Source organism: Salvelinus fontinalis, chromosome 16, assembly GCF_029448725.1.
Source record: "Salvelinus fontinalis isolate EN_2023a chromosome 16, ASM2944872v1, whole genome shotgun sequence".
Classification (NCBI taxonomy): domain Eukaryota; kingdom Metazoa; phylum Chordata; class Actinopteri; order Salmoniformes; family Salmonidae; genus Salvelinus; species Salvelinus fontinalis.
In genome coordinates this window covers 19483557-19504364 of record NC_074680.1, presented here as the reverse complement: position 1 = coordinate 19504364, position 20808 = coordinate 19483557, and the positions used below count along the sequence as shown (strand labels likewise).

General features: G+C 45.0%; 1 protein-coding gene across 7 annotated transcripts in view; it reads left to right on the top strand.

Annotated features, from left to right (window-relative positions):
- The window catches only part of LOC129812782 (neuronal PAS domain-containing protein 3-like), a 366359-nt gene that overhangs the window by 228903 nt on the left and 116648 nt on the right, over positions 1–20808 (top strand). The gene's annotated exons all lie outside the window — the stretch shown is intronic.

Here is a 20808-nt window from a genome sequence, read left to right as displayed (position 1 = left end):
AGTTTGATTTTCAACTTTTTGTATTATAATTGTTTTGGGTGCAATGGCATTTTCAAATTATGCAGGTCCCTTAATTAATGTCTGTCAACGAGTGGTTTGTTATTTTTTTGTCTGTAGCCTAGCCAACTGGTCTGCTAGAATTTGCATGGCTTTGGATGTTACACAGTTTTCTGTAGGCTCTCTGTGTAATACAACCCTCTCAGTCTAGTTTTGGTGCACATAAAAATCCCCTTAGTATGTGTCATAAAGTCGTGGCAAAAGTGAAATGATGCCATTCACAAAGACATACATACAATTTGACATCATGCAGGGTTTGCATGGGACAAAGGATGCACTATTGCTGCAGAATTACAGTATATACATAATACATATATATTGATGAGTTGGACCGCAGAGTGAAGGAAACAGCCAAAAAGTGCTCAGTATATGTGGGAACTCCTTCAAGACTGTTGGAAAAGCATTCCTCATGAAGCTAGTTGAGAGAATGCCAAAAGTGTACAAAGCTGTCATCAAGGCTGTCACTCCTGCTCCCGCTCTTCCCCTCTGGCTCTAGGGCGCCAGGCTGCCCTGCATTACGCACTCCTGACACCAGCATTTACGCAGAACCTGCCTTCCCTCATCACACGCATCAGCAATATTAGACTCACCTGGACACACCGAATCACCTGTTTATTACCCCTATATTTGTCAGTTCCCCTGCTCTGTTCCCCGCTGCTGCATTGATTGTAATTTGTCTGTGTTACCCGTGTGCTGACGCTGTTCCTGTCTCGTTCTATGTCCGTTCCCTGTTAAATGTTTGACTCGCCGTACTTGCTTCTCTTCTCCAGTGTCATCCCTTGACAAAGGCAAAGGGTGGCTACTTTTTGGGTGACAACATGATTCCATATGTGTTATTTCATAGTTTTGATGTCTTCACTATTATTCTACAATGTAGAAAATAGTAAAAGATAAAGAAAAACCCTTGAATAAGTAGGTGTGTTCAAACCTGTGACTGGTACTGTGTGTATATATATATATATATATATATATATATATATATATATATATATATATATATATATATATATATATATATATATAGTTGAAGTCGGAAGTTTACATACACTCAGGTTGGAGTCATTAAAACTCGTTTTTCAACCACTCCACAAATTTCTTGTTAACAAACTATAGTTGTGGCATGTCGGTTAGTACATCTGCTTTGTGCATGACACAAGTCATTTTCCCAAAAATTGTTTGCAGACAGATTATTTCACTTATAATTCACTGTATCACAATTCCAGTGGGTCAGAAGATTATATACACTATGTTGACTGTGCCTTTAAACAGCTTGGAAAATTCCAGAAAATTATGTCATGGCTTTAGAAGTTTCTGATAGGCTAATTGACATCATTTGAGTCAATTGGAGGTGTACCTGTGGATGTATTTCAAGGCCTACCTTCAAACTCAGTTGCTCTTTGCTTGACATCATGGGAAAATCAAAAGAAATCAACCAAGACCTCAGAAAAGAAATTGTAGACCTCCAGAAGTCTGGTTCATCCTTGGGAGCATTTTGCAGACGCCTGAAGGTACCACGTTCATCTGTACAAACAATAGTACGCAAGTATAAACACCATGGGACCACGCAGCCGTCATACCACTCAGGAAGGAGACACGGTCTGTCTCCTAGAGATGAACGTACTTTGGTGCGAAAAGTGCAAATCAATCCCAGAACAACAGCAAAGGACCTTGTGAAGATGCTGGAGGAAACAGGTAAAAAAGTTTCTATAGCCACAGTAAAACGAGTCCTATATCAACATAACCTGAACGCCTGCTCAGCAAGGAAGAAAACACTGCTCCAAAACCGCCAAAAAAAAGCCAGACTACGGTTTGCAACTGAAACAAAAATAGAACTGTTTGGCCATAATGACCATTGTTATGTTTGGAGGAAAAAGGGGGAGGCTTGCAAGCCGAAGAACACCATCCCAACCCTGAAGCACGGGGGTAGCAGCATCATGTTGTGGGGTGCTTTGTTGCAGGAGGGACTAGTGCACTTCACAAAATAGATGGCATCATGAGGGAGGAAAATTATGTGCATATATTGAAGCCACATCTCAAGACATCAGTCAGGAAGTTAAAGCTTGGTCGCAAATGGGTCTTCCAAATGGACAATGACCCCAAGCATACTTCCAAAGTTGTGTCAAATTGGCTTATTGACAACAAAGTCAAGGTTTTGGAGTGGCCATCACAAAGCCCTGACCTCAATCCTAGGCAATGCTTCCAAATACTAATTGAGTGTATGTAAACTTCTGACCCACTGGGAATGTGATGAAAGAAATCAAATATGAAATAAATCATGCTCTCTGCTATTATTCTGACATTCACATTCTTAAAATAAAGTGGTGATCCTAACTGACCTAAGACAGGGAATTTTTACTAGGAATAAATGTCAGGAATTGGGAAAAACTGAGTTTAAATGTATTTGGCAAGGTGTATGTAAACTTCTGACTACACTACAGTTCAAAAGTTTGGGGTCACTTAGAAAGGTCCTTGTTTTCCATGAAAACATACATGAAATGAGTTGCAAATTGAATAGGAAATATAGTCACGGCGTTGACAAGGTGTGACGCACTCAGGCGTAGTGGGTGCAGAGTCAGGCGCAGGAAGCTGAAGGTACAGAATAGTGCTTTTATTACAGCACAAGGAAAATCGCACACGCCAAAATGCTGGGCGCACAACCACGATTTGCCCAAAAACAGGACCTAACTAGTCCGGAGAAAAACCCAACACGAAACACACTGCCACACATAAACACAGTGGGAAAATAAGCCTGCACGAAGAGCAGGCGGGCCTACCGGCTTAAATAGCCCAACTAAAAACCTAAACAAGAAACAGGTGAAACCAATAAGACAAAACCAAGGGAAAAGGGATCGGTGGCAGCTAGTAAACCGGTGACGACGACCGCCAAGCGCCGCCCGAACAGGAAGTGGCGCTACCTTCGGTAGGAGTCGTGACACAAGGTTATAAATAATGATTTTTAATTGAAATAATAATTGTGTCCTTCAAACATTGCTTTCATCAAAGAATCCTCCATTTGCAGCAATTACAGCCTTGCAGATTTTTGGCAATCTAGTTGTCAATTTGTTGAGGTAATCTGAAGAGATTTCAACCCATGCATCCTGAAGCACCTCCCACAAGTTGGATTGGCTTGATGGACACTTCTTATGTACCATACGGTCAAGCTGCTCCCACAACAGGTCAATAGGGTTGAGATCCGGTGACTGTGCTGGCCACTCCATTATAAGCAGAATACCAGCTGACTGCTTCTTCCCTAAATAGTTCTTGCATAGTTTTGGGCTGTCCTTTGGGTAATTGTCCTGTTGAAGGAGGAACTTGGCTCCAATTAAGCGCCATCCACAGGGTATGGCATGGCGTTGTAAAATGGAGTGATAGCCTTCCTTCAAACTAGACACTCTAATGTACTTGTCCTCTTGCCTAGTTGTGCACCGGGGCCTTCCACTCCTCTTTCTATTCTGGTTAGGGCCAGTTTGCGCTGTTCTGTGAAGGCAGTAGTACAAAGCATTGTACGAGATCTTCAGTTTCTTTGTAATTTCTCGCATGGAATAGCCTTCATTTCTCAGAACAAGAATAGACTGACGAGTTTCAGAAGAAAGTTCTTTGTTTCTGGCCATTTTGAGCTGTAATCGAACCCGCAAACGCTGATGCTCCTGATACTCAACTAGTCTAAGAAGGCCAGTTTTACTGGGCCCGGGTATCACCTCTCCTCATCAGGATAGGGCCCAGGCCCAGGTATCACTGCTAATCATCAGGATAGGGCCCAGGTATCACCTCTCCTCATCAGGATAGGGCCCAGGTATCACCTCTCCTCATCAGGATAGGGCCCAGGTATCACCTCTCCTCATCAGGATAGGGCCCAGGTATCACCTCTCCTCATCAGGATAGGGCCCAGTTATCACCTCTCCTTATCAGGATAGGGCCCAGGTATCACCTCTCCTCATCAGGATAGGGCCCAGGTATCACCTCTCCTCATCAGGATAGGGCCCAGTTATCACCTCTCCTTATCAGGATAGGGCCCAGGTATCACCTCTCCTCATCAGGATAGGGCCCAGGTATCACCTCTCCTCATCAGGATAGGGCCCAGTTATCACCTCTCCTTATCAGGATAGGGCCCAGGTATCACCTCTCCTCATCAGGATAGGGCCCAGTTATCACCTCTCCTCATCAGGATAGGGCCCAGGCCCATAACAAAAAGCTAGAGCTCCCTCCCTTTCCTCAACTAGATATACTGTAGCCAAATAATTGAATCCATTATTTTCATTCATTTCTTTAATTATTTCAAACATTCTTGAAGAAAGTAACATCTTAAAATAACATCTTACACAGGACCCCTGAGTCTGACTCACCTCCGCTACAATCAGAGTAGTATTTCACCCCTGGTCAAAGGGAACAGATTACAAATATCCCGTCTCCAGCAGTGTGAAGGTGAATGGTTATCTACCCATGTTGTCGTTCAATGTTAGTCTCTGTTGACATAATATGTCGGTGGTAGGCGGGCTAGATTAAAAACCCAAACAGTCATTGCGAAATGACACAACCCCATACAAGATGCATGATGATTATTTGGTCTTACCTTGGACAGGAAAAGCCTGAGGAACCCAAACCCAATGGAAAAAGAAAGAAAGTACTTCCTTGACAGTTTCTTGAAAATGACTGAATATAAACACAAAAGAACGGCTTTGGGTTTCTCAGGGCGTAATAAACCGGTTTTTCATCTCTCTCTCTCTGCGATTGAGCCTGTACAAAATCTCTTTATGTCTTGGGGTAACTAATAATTTAAATACAGACAACGTTTGGTTCCAATTTACCAGCAATATGTTGAAATAGTATTTTCTCTGCAATTTTACCGTTAATGCACTCATTCTAAAGAGCAGTATTTTGCCAGTCAAACAAATATCGTCACTGGAGTTTAGGACCAGTAATAGTCCCACATTAATGCACACATTAAACGTATTAAATCAATTCTGTGGACACTTTCTAAAGTGGACTTTCTGTTGGCTCTCTTCTCTCGCCCAGCCTACTCACATCTTCTTCGATGTATCAGTCTCTTTCATTCCCCTCCTAATGATCCAGGCATTTTAGTTTGTAAATTACAATGAACAAAAATATAAACGAAACATGTTGGTCTGTTGGTCTGTTGGTCCCATATTTCATGAGTTTAAATAAAAGATCCCAGAAATGTTTCATACGTGCAAAAATCTTATTTCTCTCAAATGTTATGCACAGATTTGTTTACATCTCTGTTAGTGAGAATTTCTGATTTGCCAAGACAATCCATCCACCTGACACGTGTGGCATATCCAGTGGCGATTTTAGCATGTAAATCTAGGTGAGGCAAACTCCCCCCCAAAAACTGTTAAGATGCATGCCAGCAAAGCCACAACACAACACAATACATTAATTGCACTATAACGGTGACAAACAGTGCCCACAAACTGTTAGGGCCTACGTAAAGCTGTCCCAACAGCAGAGCTTTCTTTTCAGCACCATGGAGTGAATCCTTACCACCGCTACACCTGGTTATCAGCGGAGCCTTGTCTGGCAGCAAAACAGTTCATTCATCCTCATATACTGCCTTTTTAAAAAACATAGCTGATATGGCTGACCATATCTCCCTGGCATATTACATCATTTTTGCAGCAGAATACAGTATAAGACATTTTGGACTCACCTTGTTAAGTCCTTCGTTGGCAAATTTTGTCATCAAAGAAAAATATTTACAATTGGATGACCGTTCAAAATGTATTTTCCCAGTCTGACTTCCCAGTTGCAATGTTTGTGGTTAGCAACTGTAACCGATTCCTCCCAAACATCTCATTGTTGAATTTGCGATTTCCAACTTGTTGTATAATGCTTATGTCCAATGGCCGATGAGCATCGATACATTTTATCTATATTTTCTCTTCATTATTTCTCTTCATATGACAAGGATTAAAAATAATTTGCCAGCAGACTTGATTCACGATGATGACTGCTAGCTAGGATTGTGAAAGTATGATGTTGACATGATCAGTCCAATCAAAGCTACTGTACATATAACATGATTTGACGTCATTTCTGTGGCCAATGACCTTGAGCCTTCTTGGAAAGGCAATTATAATATAACTCTATGGTAGGACCCAAAGGGCTGACATTTTGGATGTCTACCGTTACTAAAGGACTGAAGCTAGGCGATTGCGCAAGGTCCCAATGAGTGACAGAATACTGGGCCAATCACGGCGCAATGCTCCTATTTTCTGCTGGCCCGCCCCACCACCACAGAAAGCACTGAGCTACTGTAGGCTGAAACACCTGCATTTTGGGGCTGCCTTACTCAAGAAAACAAAAAAAAAGACCATGGTTGTAAGCGGCTTTATTACCTCAATTATATATATATATTTTTTTACATTGTTTGCAAACTGATATTTGACACGTATTAATGCCAAAATAACATGCAAGCCCCACCCCAAATTTTTTCTTTTTATAATTTGGGTCACAAAACAGGTGGGGTTCTCCCCCTGACCTGAATGACGGGTCACCATTGAGCATATCAAGAAGCTGATTAAACAGCATGATCATTACACAGGTGCATCTTGTGCTTGGGACAATTAAAGGCCACTCTAAAATGTGCAGTTTTTTCACACAACATAATGCCACAGATGTCTCAAGTAGGCAAGTAATATAGGCAAGCGGTTTACTGATGTCAACGTTGTGAACAGAGTGCACCATGGTGGCGGTGGGGTTATGGTATGAGCAGGCATAAGCTACGGACAATGAACACAATTGCATTTTATAAATGGCGATTTGAATGCACAAAGATACCGTGATGGGATCCTGAGGCCCATTGTCGTGCCATTCATCCCTCACCATCACTGTTTCAGCATGATAATGCATGGCCCAATGTCGCAAGGATCTGTACACAATTCCTGGAAGCTGAACATTTCCCAGTTCTTCCATGGCCTGCATACTCACAAGGCATGCCACCCATTGAGCATGTTTGTAATGCTCTGGATCGACATGTATGACAGCTTGTTCCCACCAATATCCAGCAACTTCTCACAGCCATTGAAAAGGAGTGGGACAACATTCCACAGACCACAATCAACAACCTGATCTACTCTATGTAAAGGACGAGTCAGGCTGCATGAGGCAAATGGTGTTCACACCAGATACTGACTGTTTTTCTGATCCACGGACCTACCTTTTTTTTCAAGGTATCTGTGACCAACAGATGCATATCTGTTTTCCCAGTCATGTGAAATCCATAGATTAGGGCCTAATGAATGTATTTCAATTGACTGATTTCCTTAAATTAATATTTGAAATTGTTGCTTGTTGGGTTTATATTGTTCAGTGTACTTATGTTCTACAGGCGTAGATATCTGATTGGAATGTGTATTTATGGGCAGGCCTAATGCTCCTGATGTACTTACAAGTTTTTAATGAAAATGCATGACATGACTTAGTTCAACCAGAGTTATCTCTGAGACTGTAGATTTGTGTACACAGACAGAAAGATCACCCTTAGCTGACTACTTTGTCGTCTGCCCGCCTTTAGAACAACAGTGCTGTAAACAAACACCCACACACCCATTAGTTGACCAGTAACAGCTACCTCATTCAATTGCTTAGATCTTCAACAATGCATTGTACAGTATATAATACATAGACAATGCATTGTACAGTATATAATACATAGACAATGCATTGCTCTAGTCCCTGCAGTGCACATTACATGGAAAATGCCATAGTCAATTATATGACTTGTATTATTATTATTACCGCCTCATCACACCTTCACCAGATAGTATGAATGCCCTTAACCATTCTTATAAAAATGATTGATTTGTTATTGTCTTTTTTTGTTATAAACATACATAGACATGATGTGCAGTATAATTACATTTTTATTACAGTCCTTAGTGTGTATCATCATCAACAATCCCAGCTATACAGTTACTGCGGGTCCTCCATACCAACAGTATATTACCATGGTCATGTGACACTACATGAGTGAGCCAGGGTTCAATTTAACGTTATATCTACTCTATTCTGGGAACTGGACAGGCTTGGTTCTACTGTAGTCGTGTTCGCTAGCTGTGATTCCAGTGCTGTACTGAATGAGCTGCAAAAACGGGTCACACGACTCATGATGTTGCAGCATGCAGGCCTCGCTCTGCTCCGTTGTCAGTGAATTCATGATTCAGAAATTCATTGTTTTCTGGATTTGGGGTAAACTTGTCCTTTAAACTGTCTGTTTGGCCCAATCCCCGTCTGCCTGGCAGGCAGGTGGCTGCTCCTGTAGTATAGAGCCATTCAGCTAATCGATTACAAGCCCCGAGACAGGGGAGATGTCTGACAGCACTGTACTAAGATGAAATTAGTCAGAGTGACGGTGGTGTGGGTATGGGGGTAACCCAGCGCATGGCGGCCACAGGTGACCGGTCCCCTCTGGCACTGTGGTGGAAGGGCTGCTGGATAGAGGGGACAGCGTGTGCTAAGCCCCATGTAATTAGGACAATGTTTCTACAAGATTCCCAAATTATCATTAGAGTGCAGGAGAGAGGAAAGGAGGGAGAGGCCAGAAGGTGAGAGAGAGAGAGAGAGAGAGAGATCAAAACTCAGCTAAATTTCTACTGATGGGGTCAACTTGGGGTCATGATAGGGGCTGCACCAAATGTTTGATGTATTATAATAATTGATTATGCTTATGTTGTATTATTAGAAGGGGAAGGGCTATAAGACCCCTTCCCCACTACATTTATAGGGTCCTGGACTATAGATTAGCAATATATACACTGCTCAAAAAAATAAAGGGAACACTTAAATAACACAATGTAACTCCAAGTCAATCACACTTCTGTGAAATCAAACTGTCCACTTAGGAAGCAACACTGATTGACAATAAATTTCACATGCTGTTGTGCAAATGGAATTGACAAAAGGTGGAAATTATAGGCAATTAGCAAGACACCCCCAATAAAGGAGTGGTTCTGCAGGTGGTGACCACAGACCACTTCTCAGTTCCTATGCTTCCTGGCTGATGTTTTGGTCACTTTTGAATGCTGGCGGTGCTTTCACTCTAGTGGTAGCATGAGACGGAGTCTACAACCCACACAAGTGGCTCAGATAGTGCAGCTCATCCAGGATGGCACATCAATGCGAGCTGTGGCAAGAAGGTTTGCTGTATCTGTCAGCGTAGTGTCCAGAGCATGGAGGCGCTACCAGGAGACAGGCCAGTACATCAGGAGACGTGGAGGAGGCCGTAGGAGGGCAACAACCCAGCAGCAGGACCGCTACCTCCGCCTTTATGCAAGGAGGAGCACTGCCAGAGCCCTGCAAAATGATCTCCAGCAGGCCACAAATGTGCATGTGTCTGCTCAAACGGTCAGAAACAGACTCCATGAGGGTGGTATGAGGGCCCGACGTCCACAGGTGGGGGTTGTGCTTACAGCCCAACACCGTGCAGGACGTTTGGCATTTGCCAGAGAACACCAAGATTGGCAAATTCGCCACTGGCGCCCTGTGGCGCCCTGTGTCTCCTGGTAGCGCCTCCATGCTCTGGACACTACGCTGACAGACACAGCAAACCTTCTTGCCACAGCTCGCATTGATGTGCCATCCTGGATGAGCTGCACTACCTGAGCCACTTGTGTGGGTTGTAGACTCCGTCTCATGCTACCACTAGAGTGAAAGCACCGCCAGCATTCAAAAGTGACCAAAACATCAGCCAGGAAGCATAGGAACTGAGAAGTGGTCTGTGGTCACCACCTGCAGAACCACTCCTTTATTGGGGGTGTCTTGCTAATTGCCTATAATTTCCACCTTTTGTCAATTCCATTTGCACAACAGCATGTGAAATGTATTGTCAATCAGTGTTGCTTCCTAAGTGGACAGTTTGATTTCACAGAAGTGTGATTGACTTGGAGTTACATTGTGTTGTTTAAGTGTTCCCTTTATTTTTAAAGCAGTGTATATATATTCATTATAAGGTTTAATATTGTTCCCCAGTTCTTTTCAAGTCTTTGCCTCTTATTAAAAAAAATTGTCTGAGAGATGTGTGAGTTATTGCAATCTAAACAGGGTGTCTGTGAGAAAGCCCCTCAAGGCTAAAAGAGATTCATAGACACAGAACCCTGCAGGGGAGTAAAAGAGATAAGAGACTAGTCAGACATTCCACTATAAAGCAACTTGGGGGGTGGAAAATTACTGCTGAGCCCTTAGAAAACACTGGAACCATTGTCTCTCCTGCAAGTTAGTAAAACTGTATATGCATGGGCTTGGTCTCATGAGTAGAAGGTGTTGACATAGGCAGTTACATCACTAGCGGTTGACTGCAAGCATATTAAAAGCAACTTGGACTTTTCCTAATTTGCAGAACTCAGGAGAGACATCAGTTGTATGTTTGATGTTTGATCTTTGACTTCTGTCTACAGCTGTATTTTGATTAAAATTGTTATGATTTACAAGGGCACATTTTGAGTATTTCTTATTTGTTAAGTAAATAATGGAGCCCAGAAAAGTGGACCTAACACTACCAAGGGCAAGTCCTTCAGAGGAAAAGATGACAGAGAGTGGAAAGAGGCAACATGGAGAAACAAACAGGGGTCTGGGTTGGGTGGAGAAGGGAGATATCAGGGGATGCTTTCAAGCAAAACTTGGCCTCTACCAGTGTGGCAGAAATTACACAAAATTATTCAGCTCTTGGTGAATGTGAAATCACACTAATTGCATTTTGAAGTAGCCTGTAGCTGTGGCTGAAAGGCCAAGGTTAGATCCAGCTCTGCCTGCCTGCCGTGGAGAGAGCAGAGCACCTCAATTGATTTCACAGCTGATATTCCTCAGAATTTACACTTATTTTACATTGCACATTGCACACCCCTTTTAAATTTACATTTGGTGTAAACTGCACTTGTTGGTTGGTCCTCGCTACAAACAGGGCAGGAGGATGTCGGCATGCACACGTGGAAAAAAGCAGAATTTATTTAAATGTATTTAAAAAGAAAAAGAGAGGGCCTCCCGAGTGGTGCAGTGGTCTAAAGCTGTGCTACTAGATATTCTGGATTCGTGTCCAGGCTCTGTCGCAGCCGGCCGCGACCAGGAGACCCATGGGGCGGCGCACAATTGTCCGGGTTTGGGGAGGGTTTGGCCAGCAGGTATGTTCTTGTCCCATCGTGCACTAGTGACTCCTGTGGCGGGCCGGGTGCAGTGCACGCTGACATGGTCGCCAGGTACACGGTGTTTCCTCCGACACATTGGTGCGGCTGGCTTCCGGGTTAAGTGGGCATTGTGTCAAAAAGCAGCTTGGCTGGGTTGTGTTACGGAGGATTCACGGCTCTCGACCTTCGTCTCTCCCGAGTCCGTACAGGAGTTGCAGTGATGAGACAAGACTGCAACTACCAATTGGATACCATGAAATTGTGGAGAAAAAGGGGTAAAAGTTAAAAAATAAATAAAAATGATGAAAAAGAAGAAAAAGAGAACACTGTGTTGCTGTGCTCTGAGAGACAGTAAACCTTGTAAACAACACTCAGAATAAAGAACACTCCGAGTAAACACACTCTGAGTAAAGAACACTCCGAGTAAACAGCATCTGGAGGCTAGAGAGAAAATAGAGCCGGAAATACAGTTTTATAACATTCTTGATTTTGAGACTGTTTGTTGCATCACATTACGTACAGTAGCCTTGTGAAGGATCGTGATTAGGGCCACACTGGCATGAAAAACTAACTCTTCAAAATGAAAAGTCGTCATGCAGCAAGCACTTGCCTCAAGTCACACAGCAATAATTTGAGCATCACGGTATGTGATGCATCTGCAATTAGGCAATAAACAATAGAAGCCTGGACTTGATTTCAATGGGAAAAAGTCCAACTGAAAGTATTTAGCCTGGCCACCTCATTATGTTATCCTTTCATTAGCCTTTAGAGTTTAGCTTTCAACCATTTGTTTTGCATACTTTATATAACCGAGTGAGGGTTTGCATCCCAAATGGCCTCCTATTCACTATATAGTGCACTACTTTTGACCAGGGCCCATAGGTCAGTGAATCAGAACTATTTGAGGGCTTTACATTTTTTTTACCATCATCACATAATTACTCCTAGTTTAGGCAACATCGGCTACACCCCTCCCTCAACACCCCCACTCGACAAAACAGAAGTCATTTTGTCTCGTTTCAAAGCGCATAATCACAACAATTACAAACCACTTTCTGGAGGTCAGTCACTTCTCACGCTCAGATCACCGCCAGTCTCCTGTTCCCTAGCAACTTCAAGAGAAAACTGTGTGTCGAGAGCCGTGCAATAAAGGCCTCGTTTGAAATCATCTAACGCTTGTTTGGAACAACACAGAACTGTGTCTAATGTTCAAACAACTTGTCATTCTATCCTCGTTGTGAGTAACGGTTCTTCTCTGTGTTAAATCGGCTAAAAGAAAAACAACAAAACATAAAGCACCACCCTTCTCAGAGGAAGCATTTGGTGTTGTTGTTTAGATGTGTTTGTGTTGTGTTTTAGTAAGCGTTCAAGGGCTGCGTCCGGAATGGCACCCTGTTTACTAGATAGTGCACTACTTTTAAATAGGGCCCTCCTCAAAAGTACTGAGCTTTATAGGGAATAGAGTGCCATTTCCGAAACACACAAGGAAGACATACCCAAGGAGTGCTGCACACTAAGTAAGATGAGAGCATGCATGTTCCAGATGGGTAATTAGGGTAGAGGAAACTGGTGTCACCTCTGTATATGGGCTTGTCCTGAATCAATACATGAGAGGTAGTGTGCATTTTAAACAGACAGGTCATTTCCCCTCTGTTCCCCTGGGTTCCTCCCATCAATGTCTGGGTAGAGGGGACTAAGAAGACACACACTCATTCCCTAACTCACATATGATTTGTAAATGCAGCCGTACCTCTCTATTTCAAGTTAAACACAGCGAAAAAGGAGGCTTTTCTCCTCTGATTAGTCAGCTGGTAACTAGGTGGAAAATAGCGCTACACACAGAGAGGCCAGGGCCCGTGAGACGTGCTTGTATTCGCCTCATTACCTTGTAAAGTAAGCTGAGAAAATGTGAGGAGCATCCCTGGTATTCAAGCTAGCGTCTGGCGAGTGTGTTTGTTGACATGCATATTCCCCCCTGTGCTAACCAGCAGACAGCTAGGAAAGGAGTCTCCTTCTGCTCCCAGCGGCATGGTGCTGCTCTGGGCTGGGCTGGGTGTGGGGACTGGATGGCTGGGTGCTGGGTGTGGGGGCTGGAGGGCTGGGTGTGGGGACTGGATGGCTGGGTGCTGGGTGTGGGGGCTGGAGGGCTGGGTGTGGGGACTGGATGGCTGGGTGTGGGGGCTAGAGGGCTGGATGTGGGGGCTGGAGATGAGGGCTGGGTGTGGGGGCTGGAGGGCTGGATGTGGGGGCTGGAGGGCTGGATGTGGTGGCTAGAGGGCTGGGTGTGGGGGCTGGAGATGAGGGCTGGGTGTGGGGGCTAGAGGGCTGGATGTGGGGGCTAGAGGGCTGGGTGTGGGGGCTGGAGATGAGGGCTGGGTGTGGGGGCTGGAGGGCTGGGTGTGGGGGCTGGAGGGCTGGAGATGATGGCTGGGTGCGGGGGCTGGAGGGCTGGAGATGTTGGCTGGGTGTGGGGCCTGGAGGGCTGGAGATGAGGGCTGGGTGTGGGGGCTGGATGGCTGGGTGTGGGGGCTGGAGGGCTGGGTGTGGGGGCTGGAGGGCTGGAGATGAGGGCTGGGTGTGGGGGCTGGAGGGCTGGGTGTGGGGGCTTGAGGGCTGGAGATGAGGTCTGGGTGTGGGGGCTGGAGGGCTGGGTGTGGGGGCTAGAGGGCTGGAGATGAGGGCTGGGTGTGGGGGCTTGAGGGCTGGAGATGAGGTCTGGGTGTGGGGGCTGGAGTGCTGGGTGTGAGGCCTGGAGGGCTGGAGATGTTGGCTGGGTGTGGGGGCTTGAGGGCTGGAGATGAGGGCTGGGTGTGGGGGCTGAAGGGCTGGAGATGAGGTCTGGGTGTGGGGGCTGGAGGGCTGGGTGTGGGGGCTAGAGGGCTGGAGATGAGGGCTGGGTGTGGGGGCTTGAGGGCTGGAGATGAGGTCTGGGTGTGGGGGCTGGAGGGCTGGGTGTGGGGGCTAGAGGGCTGGAGATGACGGCTGGGTGTGGGGGCTTGAGGGCTGGAGATGAGGTCTGGGTGTGGGGGCTAGAGGGCTGGGTGTGGGGGCTGGAGGGCTGGAGATGAGGGCTGGGTGTGGGGGCTGGGTGTGGGGGCTAGAGGGCTGGAGATGGAGGGCTGGGTGTGGGGGCTGGGTGTGGTGGCTAGAGGGCTGGAGATGAGGGATGGGTGTGGGGGCTAGAGGGCTGGAGATGGAGGGCTGATGTGGGGGCTGGAGGGCTGGGTGTGGGGGCTGGAGGGCTGGAGATGAGGGCTGGGTGTGGGGGCTAGAGGGCTGGAGATGAGGGCTGGGTGTGGGGGCTGTTGGGCTGGAGATGAGGGCTGGGTGTGGCGGTTGGAGGGCTGGGTGTGGGGGCTAGAGGGCTGGAGATGAGGGCTGGGTGTGGGGGCTGGAGGGCTGGGTGTGGGGGCTAGAGGGCTGGAGATGAGGGCTGGGTGTGGGGGGTGGAGGGCTGGGTGTGGGGGCTAGAGGGCTGGAGATGAGGGCTGGGTGTGGGGGCTGGAGGGCTGGGTGTGGGGGCTAGAGGGCTGGAGATGAGGTCTGGGTGTGGGGGCTTGAGGGCAGGAGATGAGGTCTGGGTGTGGGGGCTGGAGATGAGGGCTGGGTGTGGGGTCTAGAGGGCAGGAGATGGAGGGCTGGGTGTGGGGGCTAGAGGGCTGGAGATGAGGGATGGGTGTGGGGGCTGGAGGGCTGGGTGTGGGGGCTAGAGGGCTGGAGATGGAGGGCTGGGTGTGGGGGCTGGAGGGCTGGGTGTGGGGGCTGGAGGGCTGGAGATGGAGGGCTGGGTGTGGGGGCTGGAGGGCTGGAGATGGAGGGCTGGGTGTGGGGGCTGGAGGCCTGGAAATGAGGGCTGGGTGTGGGGGCTAGAGGGCTGGAGATGTTGGCTGGGTGTGGGGGCTGGAGGGCTGGGTGTGGGGGCTGGAGGGCTGGAGATGTTGGCTGGGTGTGGGGGCTGGAGGGCTGGGTGTGGGGGCTGGAGGGCTGGAGATGAGGGCTGGGTGTGGGGGCTGGAGATGGAGGGCTGGGTGTGGGGCTGGTGTGGCTGGTTCAGGGGTTTGAGGGGTGTCCCCCCCCGGAGCCGAGGCCTCTGCAGAGTCTCCATCCTCTGTTGTCTCTTTACTAGTTTACTTCTGCTGATGATGCAGCTGATCTGAGAACTGCTGCTACTACTCTCCCAGTTCTCATCTACTGTACTGTAGAAGACATGACCCACTCCTCAATTTGTCCACCCATCAATTTGGCTCATAAGGCTTCTTATATTCCTGCCTTGTCACAATAATGTTTTATTTGTAGTCATTTTTAATCCCTCCTAATGTTTCTTATATAGGCCTTCATGATATATGCATCTAAGACCATACATACTATTAGGACCTCAGCATTAGCATAATATTCACCATTAGAATCTGGACATGCTGTCTCTGTTTCTGTCTCAGAAATGTTTCCTTGTTTACATGATGCTCAGGACACTGGAAGCCAATACTAAAATGTGGCCTTGGCTGTAGGAAACTGTCATATTCTGCCTGTTCTCTATTTAACACATGATAAAATGTTTTCAGTAGAGCGGTTAAACAATTTTATGGCAGCCACCCTCAAAGCTGTAGAGTCTTAAATTCTCTTTGTAATGGTAGATTAATTTCAGACTGCCTAATGCAATTCAGGACAAAATACTTTAAACTCATTCGTGGGGGATGCTGGAATGAAGCAATCTCTCTGCAGGAGAAACACCATTGCTATTTCTTTCCAGAGAGAGAGAGAGAGAGAGAGGGAGGTGGTCACCAAATCTCAGCAAATGTTCCACCAAGACCAAGTCTTTTAGGGTTCTGTGCCATCTCTTTCTGCAACACACTTACAGCAGCTAGAGTAGAGTACTGCAGAGGGCATGTATTCATCAAGGTTATTTTAGTGTTAATAAAACCACTATCTATCTGTACACAGAGGGCTCAGAGCTACAGTATTATAGTCCTGGTTTTACCTTCAGGAGGCTGCTGCCACTGGAAATGAATGGATCATAGTGTGTCTGTATCTATAGTGCATTAGGAAAGTTTCAGACCCCTTGACTTTTTCCACATTTTGTTACATTACAGCCGTTTTCTAAAATTGATTAAATCGTTTTTCCCCCTCATCAACCTACACACAATACCCCATAAAGACAAAGTAAAAACAGGTTTTTTGCAAAAATATTTTAAAAAACCTAAATATCACATTTCCATATGTATTCAGACCCTTTACTAAGTACTTTGTTGAAGCACCTTAGGCAGCGATTATAGCCTCGAGTCTTCTTGGGTATGACGCTACAAGCTTGGCGCACCTGTATTTGGGGAGTTTCTCCCATTCTTCTCTGAAGATCCTCTCAAGCTCTGTCAGGTTAGATGGGGAGCGTTGCTGTGCAGCTATTTTCAGGTCTCTCCAGAGATGTTCAATCGGGTTCAAGTCTGGGCTCTGGCTGGGCCACTCAAGGACATTCAGAGATTGGCCCGAAGCTACTTCTATGTTGTCTTGGCTGTGTGCTTAGGGTCGTGCAGGCCAAAGAGTTCCACCTTGGTTTCATCAGACCAGAGAATCTATGTATGCGGATGACTCAACACTCTGCATGTCAGACACTCTGCATGTCAGCTACTACAGTGACTGAAAGGACTGCAACACTTAACAAAGAGTTGCAATTAGTTTCAGAGTGGGTGGCAAGGAATAAGTTAGTCCTGAATATTTATAAAACTAAAAACATTGTATTTGGGACAAGTCATTCACTAAACCCTAAACCTCAACTAAATCTTGTAATAAATAATGTGGAAATTGAGCAACTTGAGGTGACTAAACTGCTTGGAGTTACCCTGGATTGTAAACTGTCATGGTCGAAACATATTTATACAACAGTAGCTAAAACTGGGGAGAAGTCTGACCATAAAAAAACGCTGCTCTGCCTTCTTAGCAACACTATCAACACTATCAAAATTGCAATTGGTTCAGAACAGGGCAGCACGGCTGGCCCTTGGATGTACACAGAGAGCTAACATTAATAATATGCATGTCAATCTCTCCTGGCTCAAAGTGGAGGAGAGATCGACTTCATCACTGCTTGTATTTATGAGGTATTGACATGTTGAATGCTTCGAACTGTCTGTCTGAACTACTGGCGCACAGCTCGGGCACCCATGCATACCCCACAGACATGCCACAAGAGGTCTCTTCACAGACCCCAAGTCCAGAACAGACTATGGGAGGCACACAGTACTACATAGAGCCATGACTACATGGAACTCTATTCCACATTAAGTGACTGATGCAAGCAGTAAAATTAGATTTAAAAAACAGATAAAAATACACCTTATGGAACAGCGGGGACTGTGAAGCAACACAAACAGGCACAGACACATGCATACACACACACACACACACTTGATGGAAAAAGTACACCATGCAATAATCTGAGTACGGCGCTCAGACACAAAAACAAGCCATACAGGTACCGGCCATGTTGTGGAGTCAACAGAAGTCAGAAATAGCATTAAAAATATTAACTTACCTTTGATGATCTTCATCAGAATGCACTCCCAGGAATCCCAGTTCCACAATAAATGTTTGTTTTGTTCGATAAAGTCCATAATGTATGTCCAAATACCTCCTTTTTGTTCGCGCGTTTAGTTCAAAAATCCAAATTCATGACGCGCAGGCCAGACGAAAAGTCCATTACAGTTCGTAGAAACATGTCAAACGATGTATAGAATCAATCTTTAGGATGTTTTTAACATAAATCTTCAATAATGTTTCAACCAGAGAATTCCTTTGTCTTTAGAAACGAAAAGGAACGCAGCTACCTCTCACGGGGGCGCGCCTGAGTGAGCTCATGGCACTCTGCCAGACACCTGGTTGAAACAGCTCTCATTCCCTCATTCTTCACAGTAGAAGCCTGAAACAAGGTTCTAAAGACTGTTGACTTCTAGTGGAAGCCTTAGCAATATGACCCAATAGACAATGTATATTGGAAAGGCAAACCTACAAACCTCAGATTTCCCACTTCCTGGTTGGATTTTTTCTCAGGTTTTTGCCTGCCATATGAGTTCTGTTACACTCACAGACATCATTCAAACAGTTTTAGAAACTTTGGGGTGTTTTCTATCCAAATCTACTAATAATATGCGTATCTTAGCTTCTGGGCATAAGTAGCAGGCAGTTTACTCTGGGCACCTTATTCATCCAAGCTACTCAATACTGCCCCCAGCCATAAGAAGTTAAACATCTCAAGTGTGATCCATGGAAAGAGGATGCACTTGAACTAAAATTCGAGTCTCATAGCAAAGGGTCTGAATTCTTATGTAAATAAGGTATTTTTGTTTTTTATTTTTAATACATTTGCAAACATTTCGAAAACCTGTTTTCGCTTTGTCATTATGGGGTATTGAGTGTAGATTGATGATAACATTTTAAAATAAGGCTGTAACGTAACAAAATGTGGAAAAAGTCAAGGGCTGAATACTTTCTGAATGCGCTATGCATATTAAGATAGATAACCATAGTACAGGGAAGAATGACTATAGAAACCAGTGGAGGCTGCTGAGGGGAGGACGGCTCATAATAATGGTTGGAATGGAGCTATTGGTATTGAATCAAACACATGGAACCCACTTGTTTGATGAATTTGATACCAATTAACTTATTACACTCCAGCCGTTACCAAGAGCCTGTCCTCCCCAATTAAGGTGCCACCAACCATAGTAAGATAGATAACCATATTACACAGTACAGGGAAGAACGAATGTATAAGCAGTACATATTGAACAATAGAGAGAATAAAATAAATGAAATAATAACAAACATATGACATTACAGTTAACCAACATGAAAATACAAGATACATTAGAGTAGGTGCTATAACCTCTCTTACTGGAGAGTATACCGTACCTGATGATCAGTCAGTGGTAGGTCATGTCTGCTTCCTGTTCCCTTTTAATCTACAGGCCTTGTCCTGTAACTCCAGTGTTCCAGTGCAGTGAGCAGCAGCCCTCTATTAAGGACAGCAGTGATAAACCTCTGGCTCCTATCCTCTGCTGTGTAAATATGTATCGAGTCAGGTTAATATGATAAACCAGCATCCCACCATCCTCTGTAAATCTAACCCTGATAGGGTGCATGCTATCTGAACCGTGTGAATGTGTGGATTTGAATCAATCTGGCCAATGTCTGTCACAGGGGTGTGTTCGTCTGTATGTATACACACGCATGTGTGTGTGTGTGTGTGTGTGTGTGTGTGTGTGTGTGTGTGTGTGTGTGTGTGTGTGTGTGTGTGTGTGTGTGTGTGTGTGTGTGTGTGTGTGTGTGTGTGTGTGTGTGTGTGTGTGTGTGTGTGTGTGTGTGGTATGGAGGGAAGGTAGAAGGCAGGCTTCACCTTTGTTATCTCTCCCTTCTCACTACTGACATCTCTTGTAGTAAATGGATAGAGGGCCCCTTCTAAATCAACGCTGACTATTTAACACAATGAAGGAACTAATTCTTTCCATTTAACTCAACACTAGTAGTGAGATGACTCCTACCCTAATGGGTTCTAATGTATTATCTCTCTCCTTTTTTCCCTACTCCTTCGTTGAAAATCATAGGGCACGTCCTAAACGGCAAACTACATTTTCCGACATGGTGCACTACATTTGACCAGAGCACTATGGATCCTGGTCAAAATAGTAGTGCACTACATAGGGAGTGCGGTACCATTTGGGACGCAGATATACTCAGGAAAGTCAGCGTATTCTACCCGTTTTATCTAATGCATAATGTTCATTTCAGACCCTTAATTAGCTTTAAATTAAAATTGGCTTAGCAGCTAGATGGATTGTGGGTAGGCAGGCATCAAACCACCCAGCATGTCCTGGGGTAACTCCTAAATGGCACCCTATTCTCTATAATAGTGTACTACTTTTGACCAGAGCCCTTGGGCCATGGCCAAAAGTAGTGTACTATAAAGGGAATAGGGCGCCATTTGGTAAGTATATCCTGGAGATGTGTGCCTGAAAATGCAATTTGGTGGAGATGTGATGTGACTACAACCAACAGGCCAGCAGTTCATTACTTTTTACTGCATGTTCAGGTAGTTTCCCTGGAGTGGCTCTGCTTCTGATTCCTAGTGAAATCCACCTGGAGAATTATAGCAGTAATACCTATCCCTTTCTTACATGTTTCATGTCTACGTTCCCTTGTTCTACGAGTACTGGAGGGTTCAAATATTAATGTAGGTATAGTGGGTTCAAATATTCATGTAGGTGTAGTGGGTTCAAATATTCATGTAGGTGTAGTGTGTTAAAATATTAATGTAGGTATAGTGGGTTAAAATATTAATGTAGGTGTAGTGGGTTCAAATATTAATGTAGGTGTAGTGGGTTCAAATATTAATGTAGGTGTAGTGGGTTCAAATATGAATGTAGGTGTAGTGGGTTCAAATATTCATGTAGGTGTAGTGTGTTAAAATATTAATGTAGGTATAGTGGGTTAAAATATTAATGTAGGTGTAGTGGGTTCAAATATTAATGTAGGTGTAGTGGGTTCAAATATTAATGTAGGTGTAGTGGGTTCAAATATTAATGTAGGTGTAGTGTGTTAAAATATTCATGTAGGTGTAGTGGGTTAAAAT